This window comes from Schistocerca gregaria, chromosome 6 (assembly GCF_023897955.1).
Source record: "Schistocerca gregaria isolate iqSchGreg1 chromosome 6, iqSchGreg1.2, whole genome shotgun sequence".
Taxonomy (NCBI): domain Eukaryota; kingdom Metazoa; phylum Arthropoda; class Insecta; order Orthoptera; family Acrididae; genus Schistocerca; species Schistocerca gregaria.
In genome coordinates, this window is record NC_064925.1 from 324,610,358 (window position 1) to 324,634,314 (window position 23,957).

At 44.5% G+C, this 23,957-nt stretch overlaps 1 protein-coding gene and 1 non-coding gene across 2 annotated transcripts in view; one reads left to right on the forward strand and one right to left on the reverse strand.

The window, feature by feature from the left end:
• LOC126278177 (polypeptide N-acetylgalactosaminyltransferase 2) overlaps positions 1–23,957 on the reverse strand; it is a 1,159,679-nt gene that overhangs the window by 268,345 nt on the left and 867,377 nt on the right. The gene's annotated exons all lie outside the window — the stretch shown is intronic.
• On the forward strand, positions 13,005–13,079 carry Trnas-cga (transfer RNA serine (anticodon CGA)). Its single transcript has one exon. It is a non-coding gene; the product is annotated as a tRNA-Ser (tRNA).

Here is a 23,957-nt window from a genome sequence, read left to right on the forward strand (position 1 = left end):
TTCCACATCTACATCTACATCCATACTCCGCAAGCCACCTGACGTTTTGTGGCGGAGGACACCTCGAGTACCTCTATCGGTTCTCCCTTCTATTGCAGTCTCGTATTGTTCGTGGAAAAAAAAATTATCGGTATGCCTCTGTGTGGGCTCTAATCTCTCTGATTTTATACTCATGGTCTCTTCGTGAGATATACGTAGGAGGGAGCAATGTATACTGCTTGACTCCTCGGTGAAGGTATGTTCTCGAAACCTCAACAAAAGCCCGTACCGAGCTACTGAGCGTCTCTCTTGCAGATTCTTCCACTAGAGTTTATCTATCATCTCCGTAACGCTTTCGCGATTACTAAATGATCCTGTAACGAAGCGCGCTGCTCCCCGTTGGTCTTCTCTACCTCTTTTATCGTTCGTGGTAGACGCCATGTGCAATGCCAGAGTTGTGGCCTCCAAAATCGCAAACTGTCCTATGCGACAAAAACGGTGATGGATTTCTTCACAAAAGTTATTTATATCACGTCAGTATGACTTATTATGAAAAGTGAAATTTTCGCATTCGGGTGTTATTTCACGAGATTAACGATCAGCGCTGTGACGACGGTTACAAGACAAACAAAACGTGGATTTTGTCGTAATTTAGTTATCATTCTGACTGAGGGAGAGACTTATAATCTATTGTAGTTAAAATTAACGAGTTGAGATACTTTCGTTCGCATATCATATCGCGATATCAAGTCAGTCGCGAGATAAAATCTGTAGCGCCGTGAAACTGCTGTGTGTGCACCTGTGAAAAATTATTGGTGACATTGCCAGGACGTACGAAAGTCAATTGTGAGAACTGTGTTAACTACCAAACGCACAACAAACCATCCGAACAGTGATTTTAACCTAATTATCGGGGATGTAATCGAATACTGGCTATTTTTATCACCACCACTATCTCGGCATCCAGTGCCAATAGCAGGTTTCGTATCGAACGGCTTCAGTATTTCGAGCAATAATTGGCTTAATTTAAAAATTTTAAACGCCGTCGTAATCTACTCATTACAGTATAATCTTATGTTAAGGATTTGACACATTAAGGTAAGTACTGCATTCAGAAACTACGTAAATGTCTTGAGGCCACGTAACTCACGCTGCGGAAATTACGAAATATGTTCATCTAGTTCTTGAGAATGAGAGCACCTCACGATTTCCAACAAACCTTTTGCATTATTTCACAACGTTATGACACATTTTCTCGCTTACTTCTCCCAACAAAATGACGAAGGGAAGAAACTTTACTGTTTACTACATTTTCTCTGGTCATGCTTGGGAACCTAAAACATCAGCCATAACGTTTTTACTAGTAACTCCTTCCCCAAAGCATTTTGCGGATGGTATCCGCATACACCACTGAATTTACCTGCATCGTTATACAAAATATAGTTCAGCAGGTACGAAACCATAAAAAATGAAATGCATGAAAAACTAGATTTTGCTTGAAACGGAGTGAAACTGCCGAGATCTACACTCATGCTGTGTTAGTGAGATCATTTAGCAACTTCCAACAAATTTTTAAGGTAATTTCATAAAACTAAACTCCGTCCGAAAAGGCAACGGAAGGCCCAACGCTACCGACCGGCGCCTGTGTCATTCCCAGCCGATAAGCATCACTGGGTGCGGTATGGAGGGCCCGTGGTCAGCACACCGCTCACCCGACCGCTGTCAGTTTTCGTGACCGGAAACATAATTTCATACCTTACTTTTTCCCGCTTACATGCTTAACGTCAAATATTTATTACTTCTACATTATACTCCGCAACGGTGTGTGGCGGACGGTACTTTCGGTACCACTGTCCGATCCCTCCAACCCTGTTCCACTCCCGAATAGTGCGTGGGAAGAATGACTGACGGTAAGCCTCTGTATTGGCTCTTAATTTCTCGAATTTTCTCCTCATGGTCAATACGTCAGATGTATGTGGGGGGGGGGGGGGAAGTAATGCTAGCGATTCCTCCTGGAAACTCCCGAAACTTCGATAACAACTCTCTCCGTGATGCACAACGCCTCTCTTGCAACGTCTGCCAGTGGAGTTTGTTTAGCATCTCCGTAACGCTCTCTCGCCAGCTAGACGAACCCGTGATTGAAACGCGCCGCTCTATCAGTCCTACCTGATAGGAATCCCAGATGGAAGAACAATACTCAAGACGCTATCTCAAGCTGTTTGTCATCAATAGTGTAGCTATACAGTAGTGGATTTCTTATCTGTGTACGCGCAATATATTAAATTTATTTACGTTCAGGTTCACTTGCAAGAGGCTACACCGTTCATCAATTCTCTGCAGGTCGTTCTGTAAATTCTTACTATCTTCTGGCGTTGCTACTTTACTACAGACAACTGCATCATCTGCGAATAGCCTTAAAGAGCATCCGACGCTTTCTACTGCATCATTTACATATATTGTAAACAGCAACGGTCCTATCACACTTCGCTGTGATACTCAGGAAATTACCTTTACATCTGTCGATTTAGTTTCGTTAAGAGCGACATGTTGAGTTCTAGCTGCAAGAAAGTTTTGAATCCCATCGCGAGTGTGCTCCGATACTGCGTATGCTCTTTTTTCCATTAAAACGGCAATGAGGGATGGTGTCAAATGCCTTACTGAAATCAAGAAATACAGTATCAACCTGAGCGTCGTTGTCTACTGTGCTGTGGATCTCATGCTCATGGAGGAACAGACCGAGCTGCGCTTCGGAGGATCTCTGTTTGCGGAATCCATGTCGATTTTTATACAGGAGATGTTTATTTTGCAAAAATTTCATAATTTTTTAACATAAAACATGTTCCACAATTCTACAACAGATTGATGTCAACTTTATAGGTCTTTAAGTGTGTGGATCTGTCTCACGGCGTTTCTTAAAAACAGGAATTACATGCGCTTTTTTTCAGTCATAAGGTACACTACGTTGCTCATGCGATCTACGACTAATTCCTGCTAGAAGGGGAGCACGTTTTTTCGCATAATCTTTATAGAATCTTACAGGTAAGCACATGACGCCTTTCCACTACCAAGCAATTGCAGCTGCTTTCCAATTTGGCGATCGGTTACCTCAATATCTGCCATTTGGACGTTCGTACGACGATTGAAATGATGGACAGTGCCGCGACCTTCCGTGGTGAAACAAATTAGGAAGACCGAATTCAGTATTTCGGTCATCTCTCCGTTATCTTTACAACTCAGTTGTAGAGTAATTAGACATCTGAAGCTGTTTTATAGGTGGGTGTTCGAAGCTTTAAAGGATAGTGGTCGGCTATTTACTGGTTACTAATACCGAGTTTTAAAGTCAGTTATGAACAGTGCAGCACACCTTATTGCCTGTTACTGGTAGAATACACATGGATCGTTACCAGATATCTGTGATACTGTGTAAATGCTCCCCCAAACTGCAAGTAATGAATTAACACAACAGGATGAAACTTCTGTTGGCGGTAGCAGCACCGAGAAAGTAAGCGCAGAGGGGAAACAGGTATGCGCGAGTTAGGCGCAAGGTCATAAAATTTCCGACCCATGTGTCTGTGCATTATACCGGGTGATCAAAAGGTCAGTATTTAAAAAATCACGGAATAATGTAGATAGAGAGGTACAAATTGACACACATGCTTGGAATGACATGGCGTTTTATTAGAACCAAAAAAATATAAACGTTCAAAAAATATCCGACAGATGGCACTTCATCTGATCAGAATAGCAATAATTAGCAGAACAAAGTAAGACAAAGCAAATATGATGTTCTTTACAGGAATTGCTCAATATGTACACCATCATTCCTCAGCAATAGCTGTAGTCGAGGAATAATGTTGTGAACAGCACTGTAAAGCATGTCCGGAGTTGTGGTGAGGCATTGGCGTCAGATGTTGTCTTTCAGCATCCCTAGAGATGTCGATCGATCACGATACACTTGCGACTTCAGGTAACTCCAAAGCCAATAATCGCACGGATGGGGACCTGGGAGGCCAAGCATGACGAAAATAGCGGCTGAGCACACGACCATCACCAAACGACGCGCGCAAGAGATCTTTCACGCGTCTAGCGATACTTTGTCCTTTTTTTGGTTCTAATAAAACCCCATGTCATTCCAAGCATGTGTGTCAATTTTTACCTCTCTATCTACATTATTCCGTGGTTTATTAAGTTTTCAAATTTATACTGACTTTTTGACCACCCGGTATAATACTGTGTGCAGCTATTGTATGTGTTATTGTACGTGTTTCAAACCCCGGGGCCGCTTACACAATGTCTTCCAGTTTCTACCTAAATCGGGGGCGTGATGATGACTTTCGTCATCATTCGAACCAGATGCCTTACTCGTTGAGAACGCCTTTTTTATCAACATAGGAATAACACAGGAAGGAGAAGATTGAATAAAAGAAAGGTGATGGAGGAGACGGAGGAAGGAGTGAAAAGAGGAGAGGGAAAGTCATGAAGAAGAGGACGGGGCGGAGGAAACAGGAGGAGTTTGAGAAAATGGAGAGATTGCGGTTTAGCGTCCCGTCAACGACGAGGCGATTACCAATACAGGAAGCGTAAACAGAAAAGAAAGGAGGAGAAAGAAAACAAAAAATAGTGGGGCCAAGAGGACAATTTTGCAGGAAGCAAAATGTGAGCGAAGTGCAAGGAGGGAGAGGAATTAAGAGAAGAATGCGGAATAATTTTTAGCAGGAGCAGGAGCAAACGGGGAGAAGGAATGATGAGGAGTGACGAGACAGAATATGAAGAAGGAGTAGGGTGATGATGAGTATTATCGATGAGTGTGACGGCCGTCCCCTGTTGCTGTGAGTAGAGTGGTTATTACGGAGGCGCACGCTGGGACACAGACGGTAATCAGAGGGGATGGCGGTCAATCGCGCGTCACTGTGCCAGCCGACCAGGCGGGAAGCCCGTGGCGGGAGCCGTCAGCTAATTGGCAGCCCCGCGGCGGCCAACTAACAGCCCAGCACGCGTCCACAGACAGCGAGACACTCCAGCGCGTTAATTAGCGCCTGACAAGGGAAAAATCTAACGGCCCGGCATCCTCCACCAATAACACGAAGCGGGCCTCACGATCACGCAGCTCTCATCAAATACAATTTCGAATGTACCCAGAGAGGTTGCAAAGTGTTTAAGACACTTCAAAGTCGGGAGGATCGCATACCGTGATGCCCAGATTGAAGTTTTTTTCCTCCTAATCGTCATCATCAAGATTCTGACTCGTGCATTTGTTACTTTGTGAAAGAAAGTTGTCCATCCTTCCTACATCTTGTCGTTCTACTGGGTGATACTATGCAAAATCTTTCGTATCCTCTTATTGTCCATGCGTTCAATGCGTTCCACTGTTCTATAATTAATACTGAAAATCTCCCGTTATTTTCGTATGCCGTCACTTCCTTTTTATCCGAGAATGCCACTTACACAAAACTCTCTGATCTTGTAGATAATGTGCCAAGTGTGGCACTATCTGGCCCAATTCTGTAGGTTGGCAATACTGCCCGCTGCCTGGTGTGCAGGAACTCTGGTTCGGGCAGTGCTTATCTGATGGCGCGAATGGAGAGCGAGGAGGAAAAATAATCAGTGGACCTGGAAGGCTCTAAGTCGGCAGTTGGGCCTGTTTGTGGTCGTCGTACGTACAGCAATGATTCTGCGCTGCCTTCTTGAGCAGACTCGAGCCACTGAAACACTTTATACACTGAGGTGACCAAAGTCATGGAACAGAGATACGCACATTTATACACAACATATAAAGGGCAGTACATTGGCGGACTGCCATTTGTACTCTGGTGATTCGTGTAAAAATATTTCCGAAATGATTACGGCCGCACGACGGGAATTAAAAGACACTGAATGCGGAATGGTAGTTGCAACTAGACGCATGGGAGATTCCATTTCGGAAATCGTTTGAGAATTCAATATTCCGAGATTCACAGCGTCAAGAGTGTGCCGTGAATGTCAAATTTAAGGCATTAGCTCCCACCACAGACAATTCAGTGGCCACCGGCCTTTAGGTAACAACCGACAGCAACGGAGTTTGCATCGAGTCATTAGTGCTAGCAGACAATTGCCACTGCGTCAATGAGGGGACGTAGCCGTTAGGACAGTACGGCGAAATATGGCGTTAATGGGCTATGGCAGCACACGACCGACTCGAGGGCCTTTGCTAACATGACGTCCCTAGAGCGCCTCTCCTGGACTTGCGACATGTCGGCTGGGATCTAGACGACAGGAAAACCGTGGGGTGGTCAGATTAGTTCCAGTTTCTGTTGGAAAGAGCTGACGGTAGTATTCGAGTGTAGCGCACACCCCACGCAGCCACGAACATCAGTTGTCAACAAGGCACTGTGCAAGCTGGTAGTGGCTCCATAATGGTGTGGGTTGTTCTTACGTGGAATGGTCTGGGACCTCTCCAACTGAACACATCACTGACTAGTAACAGTTGTGTTCGGCTGCTTGGAGACCATTTTCAGCCATTCATGGACTTCATGTTTCCAAACGGCGATGAAATTTTTATGGGTGACAATGTGCAATGTCAGAACATTACGCACAATTCGAGCGAATGATTTGGCCACCCAGATCGCCCGGCACGATTGCGATCGAACATTTAAGGAACGTAATCGAGAGGCCAGTTAGTCAACAAAACTCTCCACCGGTGATCCTTTCGCAATTGTGGACGTCTACAGGGATAGCATGGCTCAATATTTCTCCAGGGGACTTCCACCGACTTGTTGAGTCCATGTCACGTCGAGTTGCACCACAACTCGGGTCAAAGGAGGTCCGACACTGTATTAGGAGGTATCCCATGGTTTTTGTCACCTCAGTGTATTATTTCAATGCACCTCCTCTGTCAGACACAGTCAGAATATGGGACGCATGTTGCGTATGTGGCTAGCTGTGCTAGTGAGCACTCTCTCCTGACCAGGTGACCAGGTACTGCAGTTTGCTTCTTGCTAAAGCGGCATTTTCTGACAGCTATCCGTGGACAGTGCATCTCTAGACTGTGTTTGAACTTCGCACATTACGTTGCTGTATACGATACAGATTTAGTTATGTTAGTGTGGGATTAAGGGTACAGTCGCCTGTCTAGATGTTTTTGTATATTGGGTTAATGGTGCCATATAACTGGACGTAGGCAGTAAAAGTGGATTTTTCTTTTTAAGAGAATGAGAAAAGATTGCTCCCTGTTTCTAATACTGAACTGTTTCAGGGTAGTCTGGAGTATTTCCCTGTGTCTACACACTCTGATGAGGAATGGTGTTCAAATACCAAGATACATGTTTTGGGGCAATGCAACGGCTGAGAGCCATAGACTACTGAAGGGGAGGTAAAGTTGTCTTGATCATTCTAGTTCGTAGAAAAATTGCCTTAACCGACTAGTTTTCCTTTTATGGTGTTCCTGAAACATGTTTATTTAAATTCATTTAAGCTGTAATCGATTTGGGTAAAAAACTGATTGTCATGTCACCGGATTTGGTTATATTAGCTTGTAAATGTTTCTTTAACCAGTATGAATTGGAAGTGTATTGTTTCAACCTGTGGTTATTTTATTATGGCACTAAATTCCTTTAATTTGATAATTCATTACTGTGCTAAATTAAGAATTCAGTTATTTGGGCAGGTTGTTTGTTTAAATAAATCTGTATTTTCTGTCCAAATGGTCAATAATTGTACACATGTTGCATTGTTAACTCGATCTCAGTCAGTCGATGCAGCTCTTAAATCCGAAGGGCCTTACTGCACGTAACAATAACAACATAATTAGTATCATCCGTCTCTTGAAATAAAATGTTTATTATTGACTTGAATCAATAATGTTTCAACCATTCGTATTCGGTATCATTCGTAAAAATAAAATATAGTTGTTTCCCCCAAGAGTTTGTTATGAGACATGTGTTTCTCGCAGCATATTTAGGTTGTAGTACCACATATAGGTTTGTGATTTTTATTTACCACCGTGGACTACAAGTCCCACCGCCACACCTACTAAATGAATTGCAGCGACGCAGTAACTGCCCTGTCGATCCAACAGTTAGACCACAATAAACCGGCGATGCTGTATTGTAACATATCACCAAAAGAAAAAAAATATTTTTCTGTCGTCTATTCGCTTCGTGTGCCCATTGGCTGCTGTGTAGAGTTAGCTGGAAACTTATATTGTGCTCATCCAGTGCTTACATAAGAAACAGTGGACCGGGTTAATCGTGGGGCAATAGCATTCCCATTTGGCAATCAACAGGACTCGATTATCAGTTCCAGACTTCACCTTACAGCCTTGGGAACCCTCCCAAAAACCTTAGTCGGAATCGGAGGGTGTTGACTACAGTGCATTCAGAAAGTCGCTGCACCATGATCTGTGGACTATGGATGTGGATTACGCTGTAAGTTCGAAACACTGTTGGCGGATCACAAGTCAGCAGTTATTTTTCAATTAGGTCTACTGTTGTGTGTCATTTAATTGTTTGGATCAATTCATGAAAGATATTGAATGCTATATGTAATGTTTCGACGTTCAATTTCTTTTTTAAATTATGGTGTTTACAACTGAGGAACGTATTTTTCTTTTTGAAAATGTGTTTCGACAAGGTGATACATACCCAGATTTAGTGCAGGAGGCGTCTGCTGAAAAATTCCTGGAAACAGCTGCACCTCACCGGAATGCTGTTCGTCACTTATTGAGAAATATTGAGAGACAGGCTCAGTGCTGGGTGACAAACAAATTGAAAGACAACCAAAACAAAATGAACAGAAGTTCATGGATAGTTATGAATCTGTGCAGCAGAGCCGAGCATAACCATGCGCAACTTGGGACAAGAAAAAGACACGGGCAACCACCGCATAAAGCGGTTTGTCAACATTGCAGTTGTTCCCGTATAAAGCGAGAGTAGTGCAAGAAGTGGGAGACGCGGACCGTGAAAAGCCATTCCGTTATTGAAAATGTTTTAAATCTTTCATTGAGAATAATACCATTATTATTAGTGACGTCCCTTGTATATAGACGAAGCCTGGTTCCACTTTCTGGTCATATTAACACACAAAACTGACGTTAACTGTTAACGGAGAAGCTTCATTTTGTGGCTAAAATGCCACTGTATGGCCTCAATATTTTGAGTGAGGTACTGATACCCGGACGGCGCATTACTGGACGTTTATTTTTTGAAGAAACACGGGCGGGGAACGGTATCGTTCAACGCACCACGATTCCACTGGCCAATTGAAGGAAGACGAAATCAACTACTCATGGTTCCAAGAAGATAGCGCTACTGTGTACACTGATAACAAATTATGCGTCTTCTGGAAGAGGTTTTTGGGGAATGTGTCATCTAAAAAAAAAATCTTAAGTCTCCCCTAGCTCGCCTGATATTTTCTTCAGCGAGTAGCAAAATCTGTAGTGTACCGCAATCACACACGGACGCTTTGAGGCAAACAAACCACAATCAGATGGGGAGAAAGGGTTGTCCAATATAATTAAGCGTGTTCAGATTTGTGTAATAGCGAACCTGGACGACATTTCCAACATATGTTGAAACGGCACAGCATACCTTGTACTTTAGATATTATTTTGGTACAATTTTATGCATCGAGCATCGACCGAGACAAGAACTTTAAAAAATTATGTGTGTGTGTGTGTGTGTGTGTGTGTGTGTGTGTGTGTGTGTGTGTGTGTGTGTGTGTCTCAAGATGTACTGTTCTCGTGTTTGTGTGGAATTCATATTTTTGTGCTTTTTATTCTCTATTTGGAGCGAGCTGTCGCAATGACGACCCACCGTATAGTTAGAGACTCTTCGGCCAAATATAAGGTAAAAAGATAATGGAACAGATTCACCACTAGGAATATTTGAGACAGGTCTCCACTGATGGTATTTGCCCTATAACCAAGAGGAATCTCCGGAACACCTTGGTCAGAATCCTGAGGATGAGAATTATTTAATTCTGGGGCAATGTGTCCAAGACAAAATAAATCGAAAGTCTGTTGAATGTCATATGGTACTTGTTTATGTGCATACGGTGCCCCTGTGTCGCTACTGGAGCAATTATTAACTTTTATTGCGCGCATAGTCGTACCGCTTGGATTCGATGATCTTGTCAGAGAAAGCGCTGCGAGTAGATCCCCATCTGAATTAGGATTAAGCTTCTTTCTCCCGTTTCAGTGTCAGCCAACGACCACCCACTGTTACAGCTGATATGTGCGGGAGGTAAGCCAGCGAAGACAGACAAATGGCTTCTATCTGACACCGGTCCGCTGTTCCCTTTCTCTCAGTCAAGCGATATTATTCCCGGAAGGATCGGCGCCTCGGAAATGGCACGGATTTGCTATTCCGGGAACGTAGCACTTTTCCTGAATTGTCACAATCGATCGGGCAGCGACCTGTTCCTCGGGTCCACCCGTCAGCCCAGCGCTGGGCTATATACGAACAGACACCTCCTGCAGCACCAACGCCGCTGACCTCACCTCCCAGCGCTCCTTCAGAACTTTTCTAACACTTCCTCCTTCCCCTCCACATCTCGCGTTCTAAGCCGAGTGTTCCTTGAAAGAAAGGGCTATGGCGGCGAGGAAGGGGGGAATGGTTGCAGGGGGGGGGGGAGGGGGCTGCGGAACTGCCCGGTCCAGTTCCGCCCGCCGACGTAATTTCTTCCGGGTCACCGAACTGACGACTGACCTCTGACGTCATACAATCCTCTCTCTCTCTCTCTCTCTCTCTCTCTCTCTCTCTCTCTCTCTCTCTCTCTCTCCCTCTGTCCTTTCTGTCTGCGATTCTTTCCTTTCTACAGTTTCATCCCCGCTATCAGTATTCGCGTATCTCTTCGCCCCGGTCCCGTTAGTCCGGCCAATCTACGGATGCTTTCGTGCGCGGAGGGTGGTAGGGAACCAAGCGCGGGAGGGGGAGAGGTGAGGGAGGCGAGAAATGCTGATAAGCGTTCCTCTAACTCGACCCACTGTTCCACGGCATCCGAGGGATTTTTTTAATCATAGCAATTTCCTAGATGGCAGCCAATCAGCTGTTATCGTTCCCCAGTTGGTGGAGATCGACGAAGACCCCGCGTCTTCGCAGATATATCTTTTGGAGGCTTTAACAACTTATTTCTCTGTTAGTCATATCCAACCTCTTTGGAAAGCTGCTTCTGGGGTGTCGTTGGGCTCGGTGTTAACAGTAACGCAGGAACGAGGCAAAATTGAAAAATTTCTAAGCAGTGCATATATGATAGCCAAGTAGAAGCTGATAAGATAAGAGCAGAAATACACAATTGTAGCTGCAATAACAACCAATCAGAAGAAATAACCAGCAATAAATAAACCAACAGTGGTATTGTCATCTTTGATTTATTCCAGAGACAACCGGTTTCGGCATTCCATCATCAGGCCCTATACGGTAACATAGTGGCTGAGCTTATGCTGGGAGACAAAATACCATGGAAAAGAGAACCAGTAATCGGCCCAGCGTTTTTGTAACACGGTTATAAATCAGTATTCGCACCAGCGTATTCAACACGTCTGAAGCTGGTCTGAGTGGCCGAACGGTTCTAGGCGCTTCAGTCCGGAACCGCGCGACCGCTAGCAGGTTCCAATCCTGCCTCGGGCATAAATGTGTGTGATGTCCTTAGATTAGTTAGGTTTACGTAGTTCTAAGTTCTACGGGACTGATGACCTCAGAAGTTAAGTCCCATAGTGCTGAGAGCCATTTGAACCATTTGAACACGTCTGAGTTGCACTCAGATTGTTTACGAGTGCTCAGCTCTGCAGTCTGGTGCGGTTGCTGGTTCGCTTTTACATGATATTTTGTCTGGCACTATAAGCTCTGCCACTATGTTACTGTAGGGGGTCTGATGATGGCATAACGGAATACCAAAACCGGTTGACTCTGGAATAAAGCAGAGAAGAAAATACAGCTGTTGGTTTATTTGTTGCTGCCCCTCCTAGCAAGGATGGATGAAGTGAGCTCCGTCCGAACACTCCTCAGAAGGCACAATGGTACCGACGATCGACCGCCGTATCATCCTCAGCCGATAGGCGTCACTGGAAACGGATGAAGGGAAACCAATTAGAATTGGGTACAATTAAAGTAACATCTCCCAGCACCGTTATTCTAAACGGCACAGTTACTAATCAAAGTAACTGAAGATAACCGTTTTAGCTGAACAATCAACGATAAGCAGCCTTCAAATTCCTACCCAAGGTAGGTTACGACAGAATTTTCTAAGTTGTATACTGGGTAGAGCTTGACCATTAGATCAGGCACGTTGATTGAAACTCACATTTAGAATAACCTATCTCTTCCTGTGCTGGCCACACGACCCACAGTCAGCAATATTGTAGTAACTCCATAATCAAGTAAGATTCAACACGTACAGCTCAAATGAAACTACGTATATCGTTCCAGAGGCCTTTTCAAGTCTCATACATCTATGATTAATACACACAGACTGAGGCAACGAACAAAAATTTGTACCAACGCCAGGATTCGAACGCATGTCCAGTACTTAATAGGCAGATGCGCTAACCACTACGCCTTGGTGGGACAGTGGCTTTGTACAACTGTACGGTCTACCCTAGCACGCCTCCCTTCACAGTGTCATCCACGCCTCAGCCCACATATAGTTCCACTTCATTAAAGCACATATGTCTGGGTTTCAGGCAGGATCCCCCATTTCGTTCGCTGCTGACGTACTATTGCAATATAGCTGTGAGGACGGCGCGTGAGTCGTGCTTGGATAGCTCAGTTGATAGAGCACTTGCCCGCGAAAGGCGAAGGTCCCGAGTTCGAGTCTCGGTCCGGCACACAGTTTTCATCTTCCAGGAGGTTTATATCAACGCAAACTCCGCTGCAGAGTGAAAATCTCATTCTGGAAACATCCTCCAGGCTGTGGCTAAGCCATTTCTCCGCAATATCCTTTCCTTCAGGTGTGCTAGTTGTCCAAGGTTCGCAGGAGAGCTTCTGTAAAGTTTGGAAGGTAGGAGACGAAGTACTGGCAGAAGTAAAGCTGTGAGGACGGGGCGTGAGTCGTGCTTGGATAGCTCAGTTGGTAGAGCACTTGCCCGCGAAAGGCAAAGGTCCCGAGTTCGAGTCTCGGTCCGGCACACAGTTTTAATCTGCCAGGAAGTTTCTTATTCCAACATAGTTCCGCAATGCTGCTCAAGTTGAGAGGGAATATCAATGTGCGTCATGCTACGGAGTCCGTGGAGTTGTGTAAAGCCATCGTGCTAGAATGGCGCATCTGCCTAGTGAGCTGGACACCCGGGTTCGAATCACGGCCATGAACCAACTTGTTATTTGTCACTTCAGAGTGCATATATACATCGTTTAATTCTGTTGGCATGGAACATAACTATACAGTACCTCTTTCACACCACCAGCAGTCATCTTTAGCTATATTATTATTCTGATACCACAAAAGAAACTTTAACAAATATCAATTAATTCGACAGTGGATCACGCTAGTGAACTAGAAATGAGAAGAAATGAGTTATCTACTTTCTTGTTTTACACATAATGATTTGGAGTTGCGGTTCCCATCAATATAAATATATTCAGAGCTCGCGTCTTGAGTCTAAAATACAATCTTTTTTGTTTACAACAAGAGCAGTCACAAGAGCAGCCAGAATTCGTACCGCTGTCTTGCTCATCGCAACCTAGAAGAGAAAAGAGAATACATAGAATAAGATCTAAAACGTGTTGAGACATGGTCTCGCACCAGCGACGTCACGTCTCGGAGGAGATGACTGAGAATCGTATACAGAAATGTAAAAATTAGTTAATGTGATATGCACGGGTTCTGCTTTCCTGGCGCCAGTTCGTATCGATAGCTCATAAGCGCTTCTTGGTTCCCGCTGGATCGATGTACTCCGTAGCTCTGCCAGAACGCAGTGAAAGCCCGAAAGCAGCGTATTAAGAGATACACGTAGAACGCTCAAGTGAAGTTCTGAATCAGCCGACAGAAACCAGACTTCCGTGTCCGCATTACCTCGGACCAATCATTGCTGCGTACGCGGGGGCCGTGCTCTGAAGTGTCTTGAGTGGTTGGCGCCCGGTGGAGCTCTGTGATTAACACATCAGGCCGAAGACGGAAGAAAGATCGTTTGGAGCGCCCGAAATTGTGACTCTTTTAGCTAGCAGTATGACTGAATGTGTCTAGCGAAATACTGGTTTCGCATGAAAGTCAACTAATGTTTTCTGTTTCCGTCTGTGTTGTGTCTGCAGTTAGTGTCCTTCTCCATAATTTTGCAGGCGCTTGTGCCTGGGGAACTTGCACACAGTTAGGTTCTTGCCATTTCGATACTACGGTTCCTTTGAATATACTGTAAAACATCAAAAAAAGTTTTGCATCAGCACAGTTCCCAGAACTCCAGACGATAGACGCTGACTGTAGACATTGTGTCACAGACAAAGTCCCTTCACTGTTCAGAGATGTCAGTAAACCCGCCCAAAGATCTAAACAACCATGCATGAGCAACTCCTTTTAGACGGCTCGTGTTTGTAGTTCAACCATGCCTAGGCAGTCAATACCGCGGATCGATCGCGTACGCATTGTTACTTAGTGCCACGAAGCGCTCTCGACAATGGAAGTGTTCAGGCGTCACGGAGTGAACCAAAGTGATTTTGTTCGGTCATGCGGGAGATACAGAGAGACAGGAACTGTCGATAACATGCCTTGCCCAGGCCGCCCAAGGGCTACTACTGCAGTGGATGACCCCTACCTACGGATTATGGTTCGTAGGAGCCCTGACAGCAACGCCACCATGTTGAACAATCATTTCGTGCAGCCACAGATCGTCGTGTTACGACTCAAACTGTGTTCAATAGAGTACATGAGGCGCAACTTCACTAAAGACGTCCATGGCGAGGTCCATCTTTGTAGCCACGACACCGTGCAGCGCAGTACAGATGGGCCCAACAACATGCCGAATGGACCGCTCAGGATTGGCATCACGTTCTCTTCACCGATGAGTGTCGCGTATGCCTTCAACCAGACAATCGTCGGAAACATGTTGGAGCCAACCCGTTCAGGCTGAACGTCTTAGACACATTGTCAAGCGAGTGCAGCAGGGTGGAGGTTCCCTGCTGGTTTGAAGAGGCATTATGTAGGGCCGACGTACGCCGCTGGTGATCATGGAAGGCGTTGTAACGGCCGTACGATACGTGAATGCCATCCTCCGTCCGATAGTGCAACCATATCGGCAGCGTATTTGCTAGGCAGTCGTCGTCACGGTAGACAACTCGCGCCCCATCGTGCACATCTTGTGAATTACTTCCTTCAGGATAACGACATCGCTCGACTAGAATGGTTAGCATGTTCTCCAGACATGAACCATATCGAACATGCCTGGGATAGATTGGAAGGGCTATTTATAGGCGACATGTCCCACCAACCACTCTGAGGGATCTACACCGAATTGCCGTTGAGGAATGGGACTATCTGGACCAACAGTGCCTTGATGAACTTGTGGATACTATGCCACGACGAATACAGGCATGCATCAATACTAGAGGACGTGCTACTGGGTATCAGAGGTACCGGGGTGTACAGTAATCTGGACTACCACTTCTGAAAGTCTCGCTGTATGCTGATACAACATGAAATGTATGGCTTTCAAGAGCAATAAAAAGGGCGGAAATGATGTTTACATTGATCTCTATTCCAATTTTTTTTACACATTCCGGAACTCTTGGAACCGAGGTGATGCAAAACTTTTTTTGATGTGTGTATTTTAGTGTGGCCGATCTGAGTAAACTGGGAGGTTAGGTTTGGGCCAGCTGTTATTTACTGTGTATTGAGGCACCGAATTTCAATTAGGAGTCTAAATTCTGATACCTTAATTTCTGGTCAGTTGTTATTTAGGTGTACCAACACGCTGTGTTTCTGTTAGAGGCCTATGTTCTGGTGTGCTGAGACGTTTCAGTATTAGCAGCCGATAGGCCGTTGTGAGTGAGTAACGCTGTTCTGAGCAAGTACTGACTCAGCCAGTGGCTATTTAAGGTTTTCTGACGTGTACTACTTCAAACATATATACACCGAAGCGCCAAAGAAACTGGCACACGCATGCATATTCAAATACAGAGGTATGTAAACAGGCAAAATACAGCGCTATGGTCGGCTAAGACAACAAGCGTCTGGTGCAGTTGTTGGATCGGTTACTGCTGCTACAATGGCAGGTTATGACGATTTAAGGGACATGGTGTTATAGTCGGCGCACGAGCGATGGGACACAGCATCTCCGAGGTAGCGATGGGACACAGCATCTCCCAGGTAGCGATCAAGCGGGAATTTTCCCGTATGACCATTTCGCGAGTGAATTAAAAAATCGTTGCGACCGGATAAAGACCCTGTCCGACAGGACAATGCGACACCCGACAGATCCAGAACGGCTACAGAGTGGCTATTCTGAGTTTAAACACTTCCGCTGGCCCCAAACTCCCCAGACATGTACTTTACTGAGCGTTATCTGGAATGCCATACAAGACCCGCCAGGGTAGCCGAGAGCGCTAATGCGCTGCTTCCTGGATTCGGGTAGGCGCACCGGCCATGGATCGAATCCGCCTGGCGGATTAACGACGAGGGCCGGTATGCCGGCCAGCCTGGATGAGGTTTTTAGGCGCTTTTCCACATCCCGCTAGGTGATGTCCCCACTTTCCGCCTCAGTTACACGACTCACAGGCATTTGAAAAACGTTCGCACTATTTCATGACTTACACTAGACTCAGACAGCTGGGGTACACTTATTCTATTCCGTCCTAGGGGGGGGGGGGGGGGGGGGGGGCGGCGTTCGAGGTGGCGTCAGGAAGGGCATCCGGCCGCCCTCTGCCACAAACAGTGCGAAATCCGTCACCGTCATGACACGGCCGACCCTGCGGGATAATCGCCTACAGGACAAGAAAAGGAAGGTTCAAATGGCTCTGAGCACTATGGGACACAACTGCTGTGGTCATTAGTCCCCTAGAACTTAGAACTACTTAAACCTAACTAACCTAAGGACATCACACACATCCATGCCCGAGGCAGGATTCGAACCTGCGACCGTAGCAGTGGCACGGCTCCGGACAGCGCGCCTAGAACCGCGAGACCACCGCGGCCGGCGAAAAGAAAGGTCTGGCATGCCTTACAACGTGATGTTCAGAAGAGATCTCCATCTCCACCCCCCCCCCCCCCCCCCCCCCGTACTCTTACGGATTTATGGACAGCTGGCCGCTGTGGTCTCGCGGTTCTAGGCGCGCAGTCCGGAACCGTGCGACTCCTACGGTCGCAGGTTCGAATCCTGCCTCGGGCATGGATGTGTGTAATGTCCTTAGGTTGGTTAGGTTTAAGTAGTTCTAAGTTCTAGGGGACTAATGACCACAGCAGTTGTGTCCCATAGTGCTCAGAGCCATTTGAAGCATTTATGGACAGCCCTGCAGGATTAATGGTGTCAGTTCCCTCGAGAACTACTTCAGACTTTAGTCGAATCCATTCGACGTCTGGTTGCGGCACTTCTGCGTGCTCAAGGTGGCTCTACACGGCATTTTGCATGTGTTCCAGTTCTCTGGCTCATCAGTTTGTGTGTGTGTGTGTGTGTGTGTGTGTGTGTGTGTTTACAGGACTAAGCCAATTATTGCAAAGGGAGTGGTTCATTTCAAATTAATTATATGGTCACTTGTGACCGTCTTGGCAAAAGTTCCCCTTAACAAAATTATACATATGTATGGTGATTAAGTTATTTATAGAGAGAAGTTACAATAGATCACCTTAGTCGTGGCCCCTTGAATTGGTAGACTAGATGGATTAGAATAACGTATAACCATATTCCCAAGTTGTTCAAAAATGGTTCAAATGGCTCTGAGCACTATGGAACTTAACATCTATGGTCATCAGTCCCCTAGAACTTATAACTACTTAAACTTAACTAACCTAAGGACATCACACAACACCCAGCCATCACGAGGCAGAGAAAATCCGTGACCCCGCCGGGAATCGAACATGGGCGTGGGAAGCGAGAACGCTACCGCACGACCACAAGATGCATTCCCAAGTTGTTCTAGAAGGGATACAACTCTGAACGTTGTTTGATAATGTTGTCTCTTGCAGCTAGAATAATAATATTTTACCTATTGTATTTCTTTAAGGTGTGGTTACCTTGTGTTTTTACTACGTCTACTCGGTGGAACATAAGGGAACAAGGGAACAAGAATAAGCATAAGGGAACAATTGACAGGAATAGGGGAAAGAAATACAGTAGAAGAAGAATGGGTAGCTCTGAGGGATGTAGTAGTGAAGGCAGCAGAGGATAAAGTAGGTACAAAGACGGGGGCTGCTAGAAATCCTTGGGTAACAGAAGAAATATTGAATTTAATTGATGAAAGGAGAAAATATAAAAACGCAGTAAATGAAGCAGGCAAAAAGGAATACAAACGTCTCAAAAACGAGATCGACAGAAAGTGCAAAACGGCTAAGCAGGGATGGCTAGAGGACAAATGTAAGGTAGTAGAAGCTTATCTCACTAGGGGTAAGATAGATACTGCCTACAGGAAAATTAAAGAGACCTTTGAGAGAGAAGAGAACCACGTGTATGAATATCAAGAGCTCAGATGGCAGCCCAGTTCTAAGCAAAGAAGGGAAGGCAGAAAGGTGGAAGGAGTATATAGAAGGTTTATACAAGGGCGAGGTACTTGAGGACAATATTATGGAAATGCAAGAGGATGTAGATGAAGACGAAATGGGAGATACGATACTGCGTGAAGAGTTTGACAGAGCACTGAAAGACCTGAGTCGAAACAAGGCCCCCGGAATAGACAACATTCCATTAGAACTACTGACGGCCTTGGGACAACCAGTCCTGTCAAAACTCTACCAGCTGGTGAGCAAGATGTATGAGACAGGCGAAATACCCTCAGACTTCAAGAAGAATATAATAATTCCAATCCCAAAGAAAGCAGGTGTTGACAGATGTGAAAATTACCGAACTATCAGTTTAATAAGCCACGGCTGCAAAATACTAACACGAATTCTTTACAGACGAATGGAAAAACTGGTAGATGCAGACCTCGGGGAGGATCAGTTTGGATTCCGTCGAAATGTTGGAACACGTGAGGCAATACTGACCTTACGACTTATCTTAGAAGAAAGATTAAGAAAAGGCAAACCTACGTTTCTAGCATTTGTAGACTTAGAGAAAGCTTTTGACAATGTTGACTGGAATACTCTTTTTCAAATTCTAAAGGTGGCACGGGTAAAATACAGGGAGCGAATGGCTATTTATAATTTGTACAGAAACCAGATGGCAGTCATAAGAGTCGAGGGGCATGAAAGGGAAGCAGTGGTTGGGAAAGGAGTGAGACAGGGTTGTAGCCTCTCCCCGATGTTATTCAATCTGTATATTGAGCAAGCAGTAAAGGAAACAAAAGAAAAATTTGGAGTAGGTATTAAAATTCATGGAGACGAAGTAAAAACTTTGAGGTTCGCCGATGACATTGTAATTCTGTCAGAGACGGCAAAGGACTTGGAAGAGCAGTTGAACGGAATGGGCAGTGTCTTGAAAGGAGGATATAAGATGAACATTAACAAAAGCAAAACGAGGATAATGGAATGTAGTCAAATTAAATCGGGTAATGCTGAGGGAATTAGATTAGGAAATGAGACACTTAAAGTAGTAAAGGAGTTTTGCTATTTAGGAAGTAAAATAACTGATGATGGTCGAAGTAGAGAGGATATAAAATGTAGACTGGCAATGGCAAGGAAAGCGTTTCTGAAGAAGAGAAATTTGTTAACATCGAATATAGATTTATGTATCAGGAAGTCGTTTCTGAAAGTATTTGTTTGGAGTGTAGCCATGTATGGAAGTGAAACATGGATGATAACTAGTTTGGACAAGAAGAGAATAGAAGCTTTCGAAATGTTGTGCTACAGAAGAATACTGAAGATAAGGTGGATTGATCACGTCACTAATGAGGAGGTATTGAATAGGATTGGGGAGAAGAGAAGTTTGTGGCACAACTTGACTAGAAGAAGGGATCGGTTGGTAGGACATGTTTTGAGGCATCAACGGATCACAAATTTAGCACTGGAGGGCAGCGTGGAGGGTAAAAATCGTAGAGGGAGACCGAGAGATGAGTACACTAAGCAGATTCAGAAGGATGTAGGTTGCAGTAGGTACTGGGAGATGAAGCAGCTTGCACAGGATAGAGTAGCATGGAGAGCTGCATCAAACCAGTCTCAGGACTGAAGACAACAACAACTCGGTGGAAGAATAAATCACTAACTGTTGTGCCAAAGAGGATTTATTTTGATGTACAGTGGCTGCTTCAGTGAGAATTTCAGAGGCTGTATGGTTTATCATTGTTCGCTCATTAATTCAAGTACCCCGAGTCCTAGGTAAATTGACTTAGTTGGAGCGCCTCTTGTAAATGCTTGCCCTGTGCAACAAAAAGTTCAAGTTGCATTTCCTGATATTTTATAAAACCTCAGTTAATCCAGAGATTATTTTTCTTGTGGGAATTATTCTGAATAGTACTTTGATTTCTCGAAGCCATTGCGTTATGATATTTGGTCCTTGGAACTGAGATAATATTGTTTTGTTCTATGCTTGTTTCTGTTCACTGGAGTGGCTTCGAATTTTGAGTACAGAGTTCTAAAACTAGCGTACGCTATTACTGACTATCGTAGATATACATAGACTACGGTAGTTTTCCTAGGAGCTTTGGTCAGTTAACACAGTAATCACGTTCTCCGTACGATAGGTGTGCTGCATACCTATCCGACGTTACCTCATTTAGATCGCTTTGTTTGCGTATATGATCAGTGTCTAACTAGATTCCTGCAGAAACCGGAAGTGCTGAACTGTATAGACATTGACCGATAGTATATAAAGAGTCACGTAACCTACGGAGTACTTTTCTTTTCAACATAGTTATCTTCCTGTTTGTTACTTGAAAATAAACAGTATTTGTAGCAAAATTGAAACTGTCGGTGCTTAATTAAGGTTTTTTTCGAAAATTGTTGATTTGTAACGTGAAAGAGAGGGATGCTGAAATAAAAATTGAAAAAATATAGATTTATTATACAGCGTTAGAAAATGCAATTTCCCGGAAACAAAACATAAAAATCTAAAGTTTAAAAAACAAATCAAAAACATATTAACAAGGCTTCAATACTTAGTCGAGATTCTACAATACATTTTTTGTTATTCGTATACAACTATCGCACTTGTCAATAATAATAGCAAATACTTTTCTTTGAGTACATAATTACAATAATAATTACATAGATTTTTATGTTTGTGCATATAAACTATAACTGTACTTTCATCGAAAGTATTTGCTTTGTTTACATAAAAGGCACAAGTTACGTGGTCAACTAATTTTTATTACTTATAAACGGAATTTATATTCCGTGAGGATATAAAATACACATGGACTGACAACGAACAATGAGCGTTTCTAATTATGTGTGAAACAAACATCATGGATCAGTCGTCGACTCCAGTTTCTCTCTGGCATTTAATTAATTTTCTTTCCCTGCCAAACTACCGGTAATCCTACAATTTACTATGTCATTTATATATTGTAGCGAAACTACTGATCCGTAGTTTTGATGGGGTGCAACTCTAATCTTGATCTTAACTGTTTTCTTAAATTCATACTTCGCCGAACTCCATTGTTATTGTTCAGTTATAAACTGTGCCGCCGTTTTAGTAATGAAACTGTGGTTGATTAAACTGAATATATTTTTTTAATATTGCGGTGTAGCACATTACACCTCCCGACACAACCCAGGTACCTATCTCCACAGTTAACAAGAGAGAAATAATTTCATAAAAACAATTCCATACATTTAAGCAAAACTGAAATGGATACTACGTTGCTCTCTTAGACAGTTGTGCTAATGCCACCGTTCTATGAAGTATGTACTATAATCATGCACAGGATGGCATTAACAGTGTCCACTGATTAAAATATTTCCGTAACAGGGTAATGTGGCGCTGGAAGTAACGATTGCGTGTACTTCAAGTACCAGAAATACTTCTTTTATCGTTATCCATCTGAGTAGTTCACGAAGTAATGAAGTTTAGGGACCAACGATGAGGCCTCAAGAGACTGAACACAAGCGCAGGATGGGGAATAAAACGATCATGTCCTTTACATGGGAACCATCCCGGACATGCCATGTTGTTGTTGTTGTTGTTGTTGTTGTTGTTCTGGTCTTCAGTCGTGAGACTGGTTTGATGCAGCTCTCCATGCTACTCTATCTTGTGCAAGCTTCTTCATCTCCCACTACCTACCACAACCCACATCCTTCAGAATCTGCGTAGTGTATTCATCTTTTGGTCTCCCTCTACAATTTTTACCCTCCACGCTGCCATCCAATGCTAAATTTGTGATCCCCTGATGCCTCAGAACACGTCCTATCAACCGGGCCCTTCTTCTTGTCAAGTTGTGCCACAAACTCCTCTTCACCCCAATTCTATTCAATACCTCCTCATTAGTTATGTGGTCTACCCATTTAATGTCTAGCATTCTTCTGTAGCACCACATTTCGAGAACTTCTATTCTCTTCTTGTCCAAACTATTTATCGTCCATGTTTCACTTCCATGCATGGCTACACTCCATACGAATACTTTCAGAAACGACTTCCTGACACTTAAATCTATACTCGATGTTAACATATTTCTCTTCTTCAGAAACGCTTTCCTTGCCATTGCCAGTCTACATTTGGTATCCTCTCTACTTCGACCATCATCAGTTATTTTGATCCCCAAATAGCAAAACTCCTTTACTACTTTAAGTGTCTCATTTCCAAATCTAATTCCCTCAGCATCACCCGACTTACCATAAGCGAGTAATGGAAACGACGGTAACCCTAAATTTGATGGCCGGATTTGAACCCCAGTCCACCCGCATGCGAGTCCACTGCGCCAACTCGTTCGCTCGCCCGGTGTGTACTTCAGGGAGAAAGTTGTGTGCAGCGAAGGCAGCAGGCATGCTGGCCACGTTTTCTGCGCGATGCCGATCAGCGAGCAGGCAGGGCGGCCCAATTGGCATGTGGACCGCGGCGAGGGTCCGCCCGCTATCAGCGCCCTCTCATCGCGCGCTGGCCGCAGTCCCTGCTGCACCGTGCTTGCCGATAGCCAGGCGCTGCTGCTGCTGCTGCTGCTGCTGCTGCTGCCCTTACACAACGGAGAAAACTCGCCACAGCAGCCCGGCGGAGTCTTCACTGCTTCTACCTACCAGCGCTCCACTAACTGGTGCTGCAAATGGTCTGCAAATCTCTGCACTGGACATGGATTCATTACACATTTCGCATTTTTTTTAAATTTTTCTGTTTTATTTATTTAATCATATGGCTAGGGGCCCCCGTCGGGCAGATCGTTCGCCCGGTGCCGGTCTTTCAATTTGACGCCACTTCGGAGACCTGCAGTCGATGAGGATGATGATGACAGCACAACACCCAGTCCGTGGGCGGAGAAAATTCCCCGATCCAGCCGGCAATCGAACCCCAGGCCTAGAGGAATGACAATCCGCCACGCTGACCGTTCAGCTACCCCCCTACTGAGTCATCAGTATTCTGACTAGGTTGGTGCGGCCCGCCACAAATTCCTCTCCTGGGCCAACCTTTTCATCATCTCAGAGTAGCACTTGCAACTTACGTCCTCAATTATTTGCTGGATGTATTCCAATCTCGATTTTTCTCTATAGTTTTTATCCTCTACACCTCCCTCTAGTACCTTGGATGTCCTATCGTCCTGTCCCTTCTTCTAGTCAGTGTTTCCCAAGTTTTCCTTTCTCACCGATTCGGCGGAGTACCTACTCATTCCTTACGTTATAAGTCCATTTAATTTTCAACATTCTCCTGTAGCACCATATCTCAAATGCATCGATTCTCTTCTCTTCCGGTTTTCCCACAGTCCGCGTTTCACTACCATGCAATGCTGTGCTACAAACACACATTGTAAGAAATACCTTCCACAAATCAAGGCCTATGTCTGATGCCA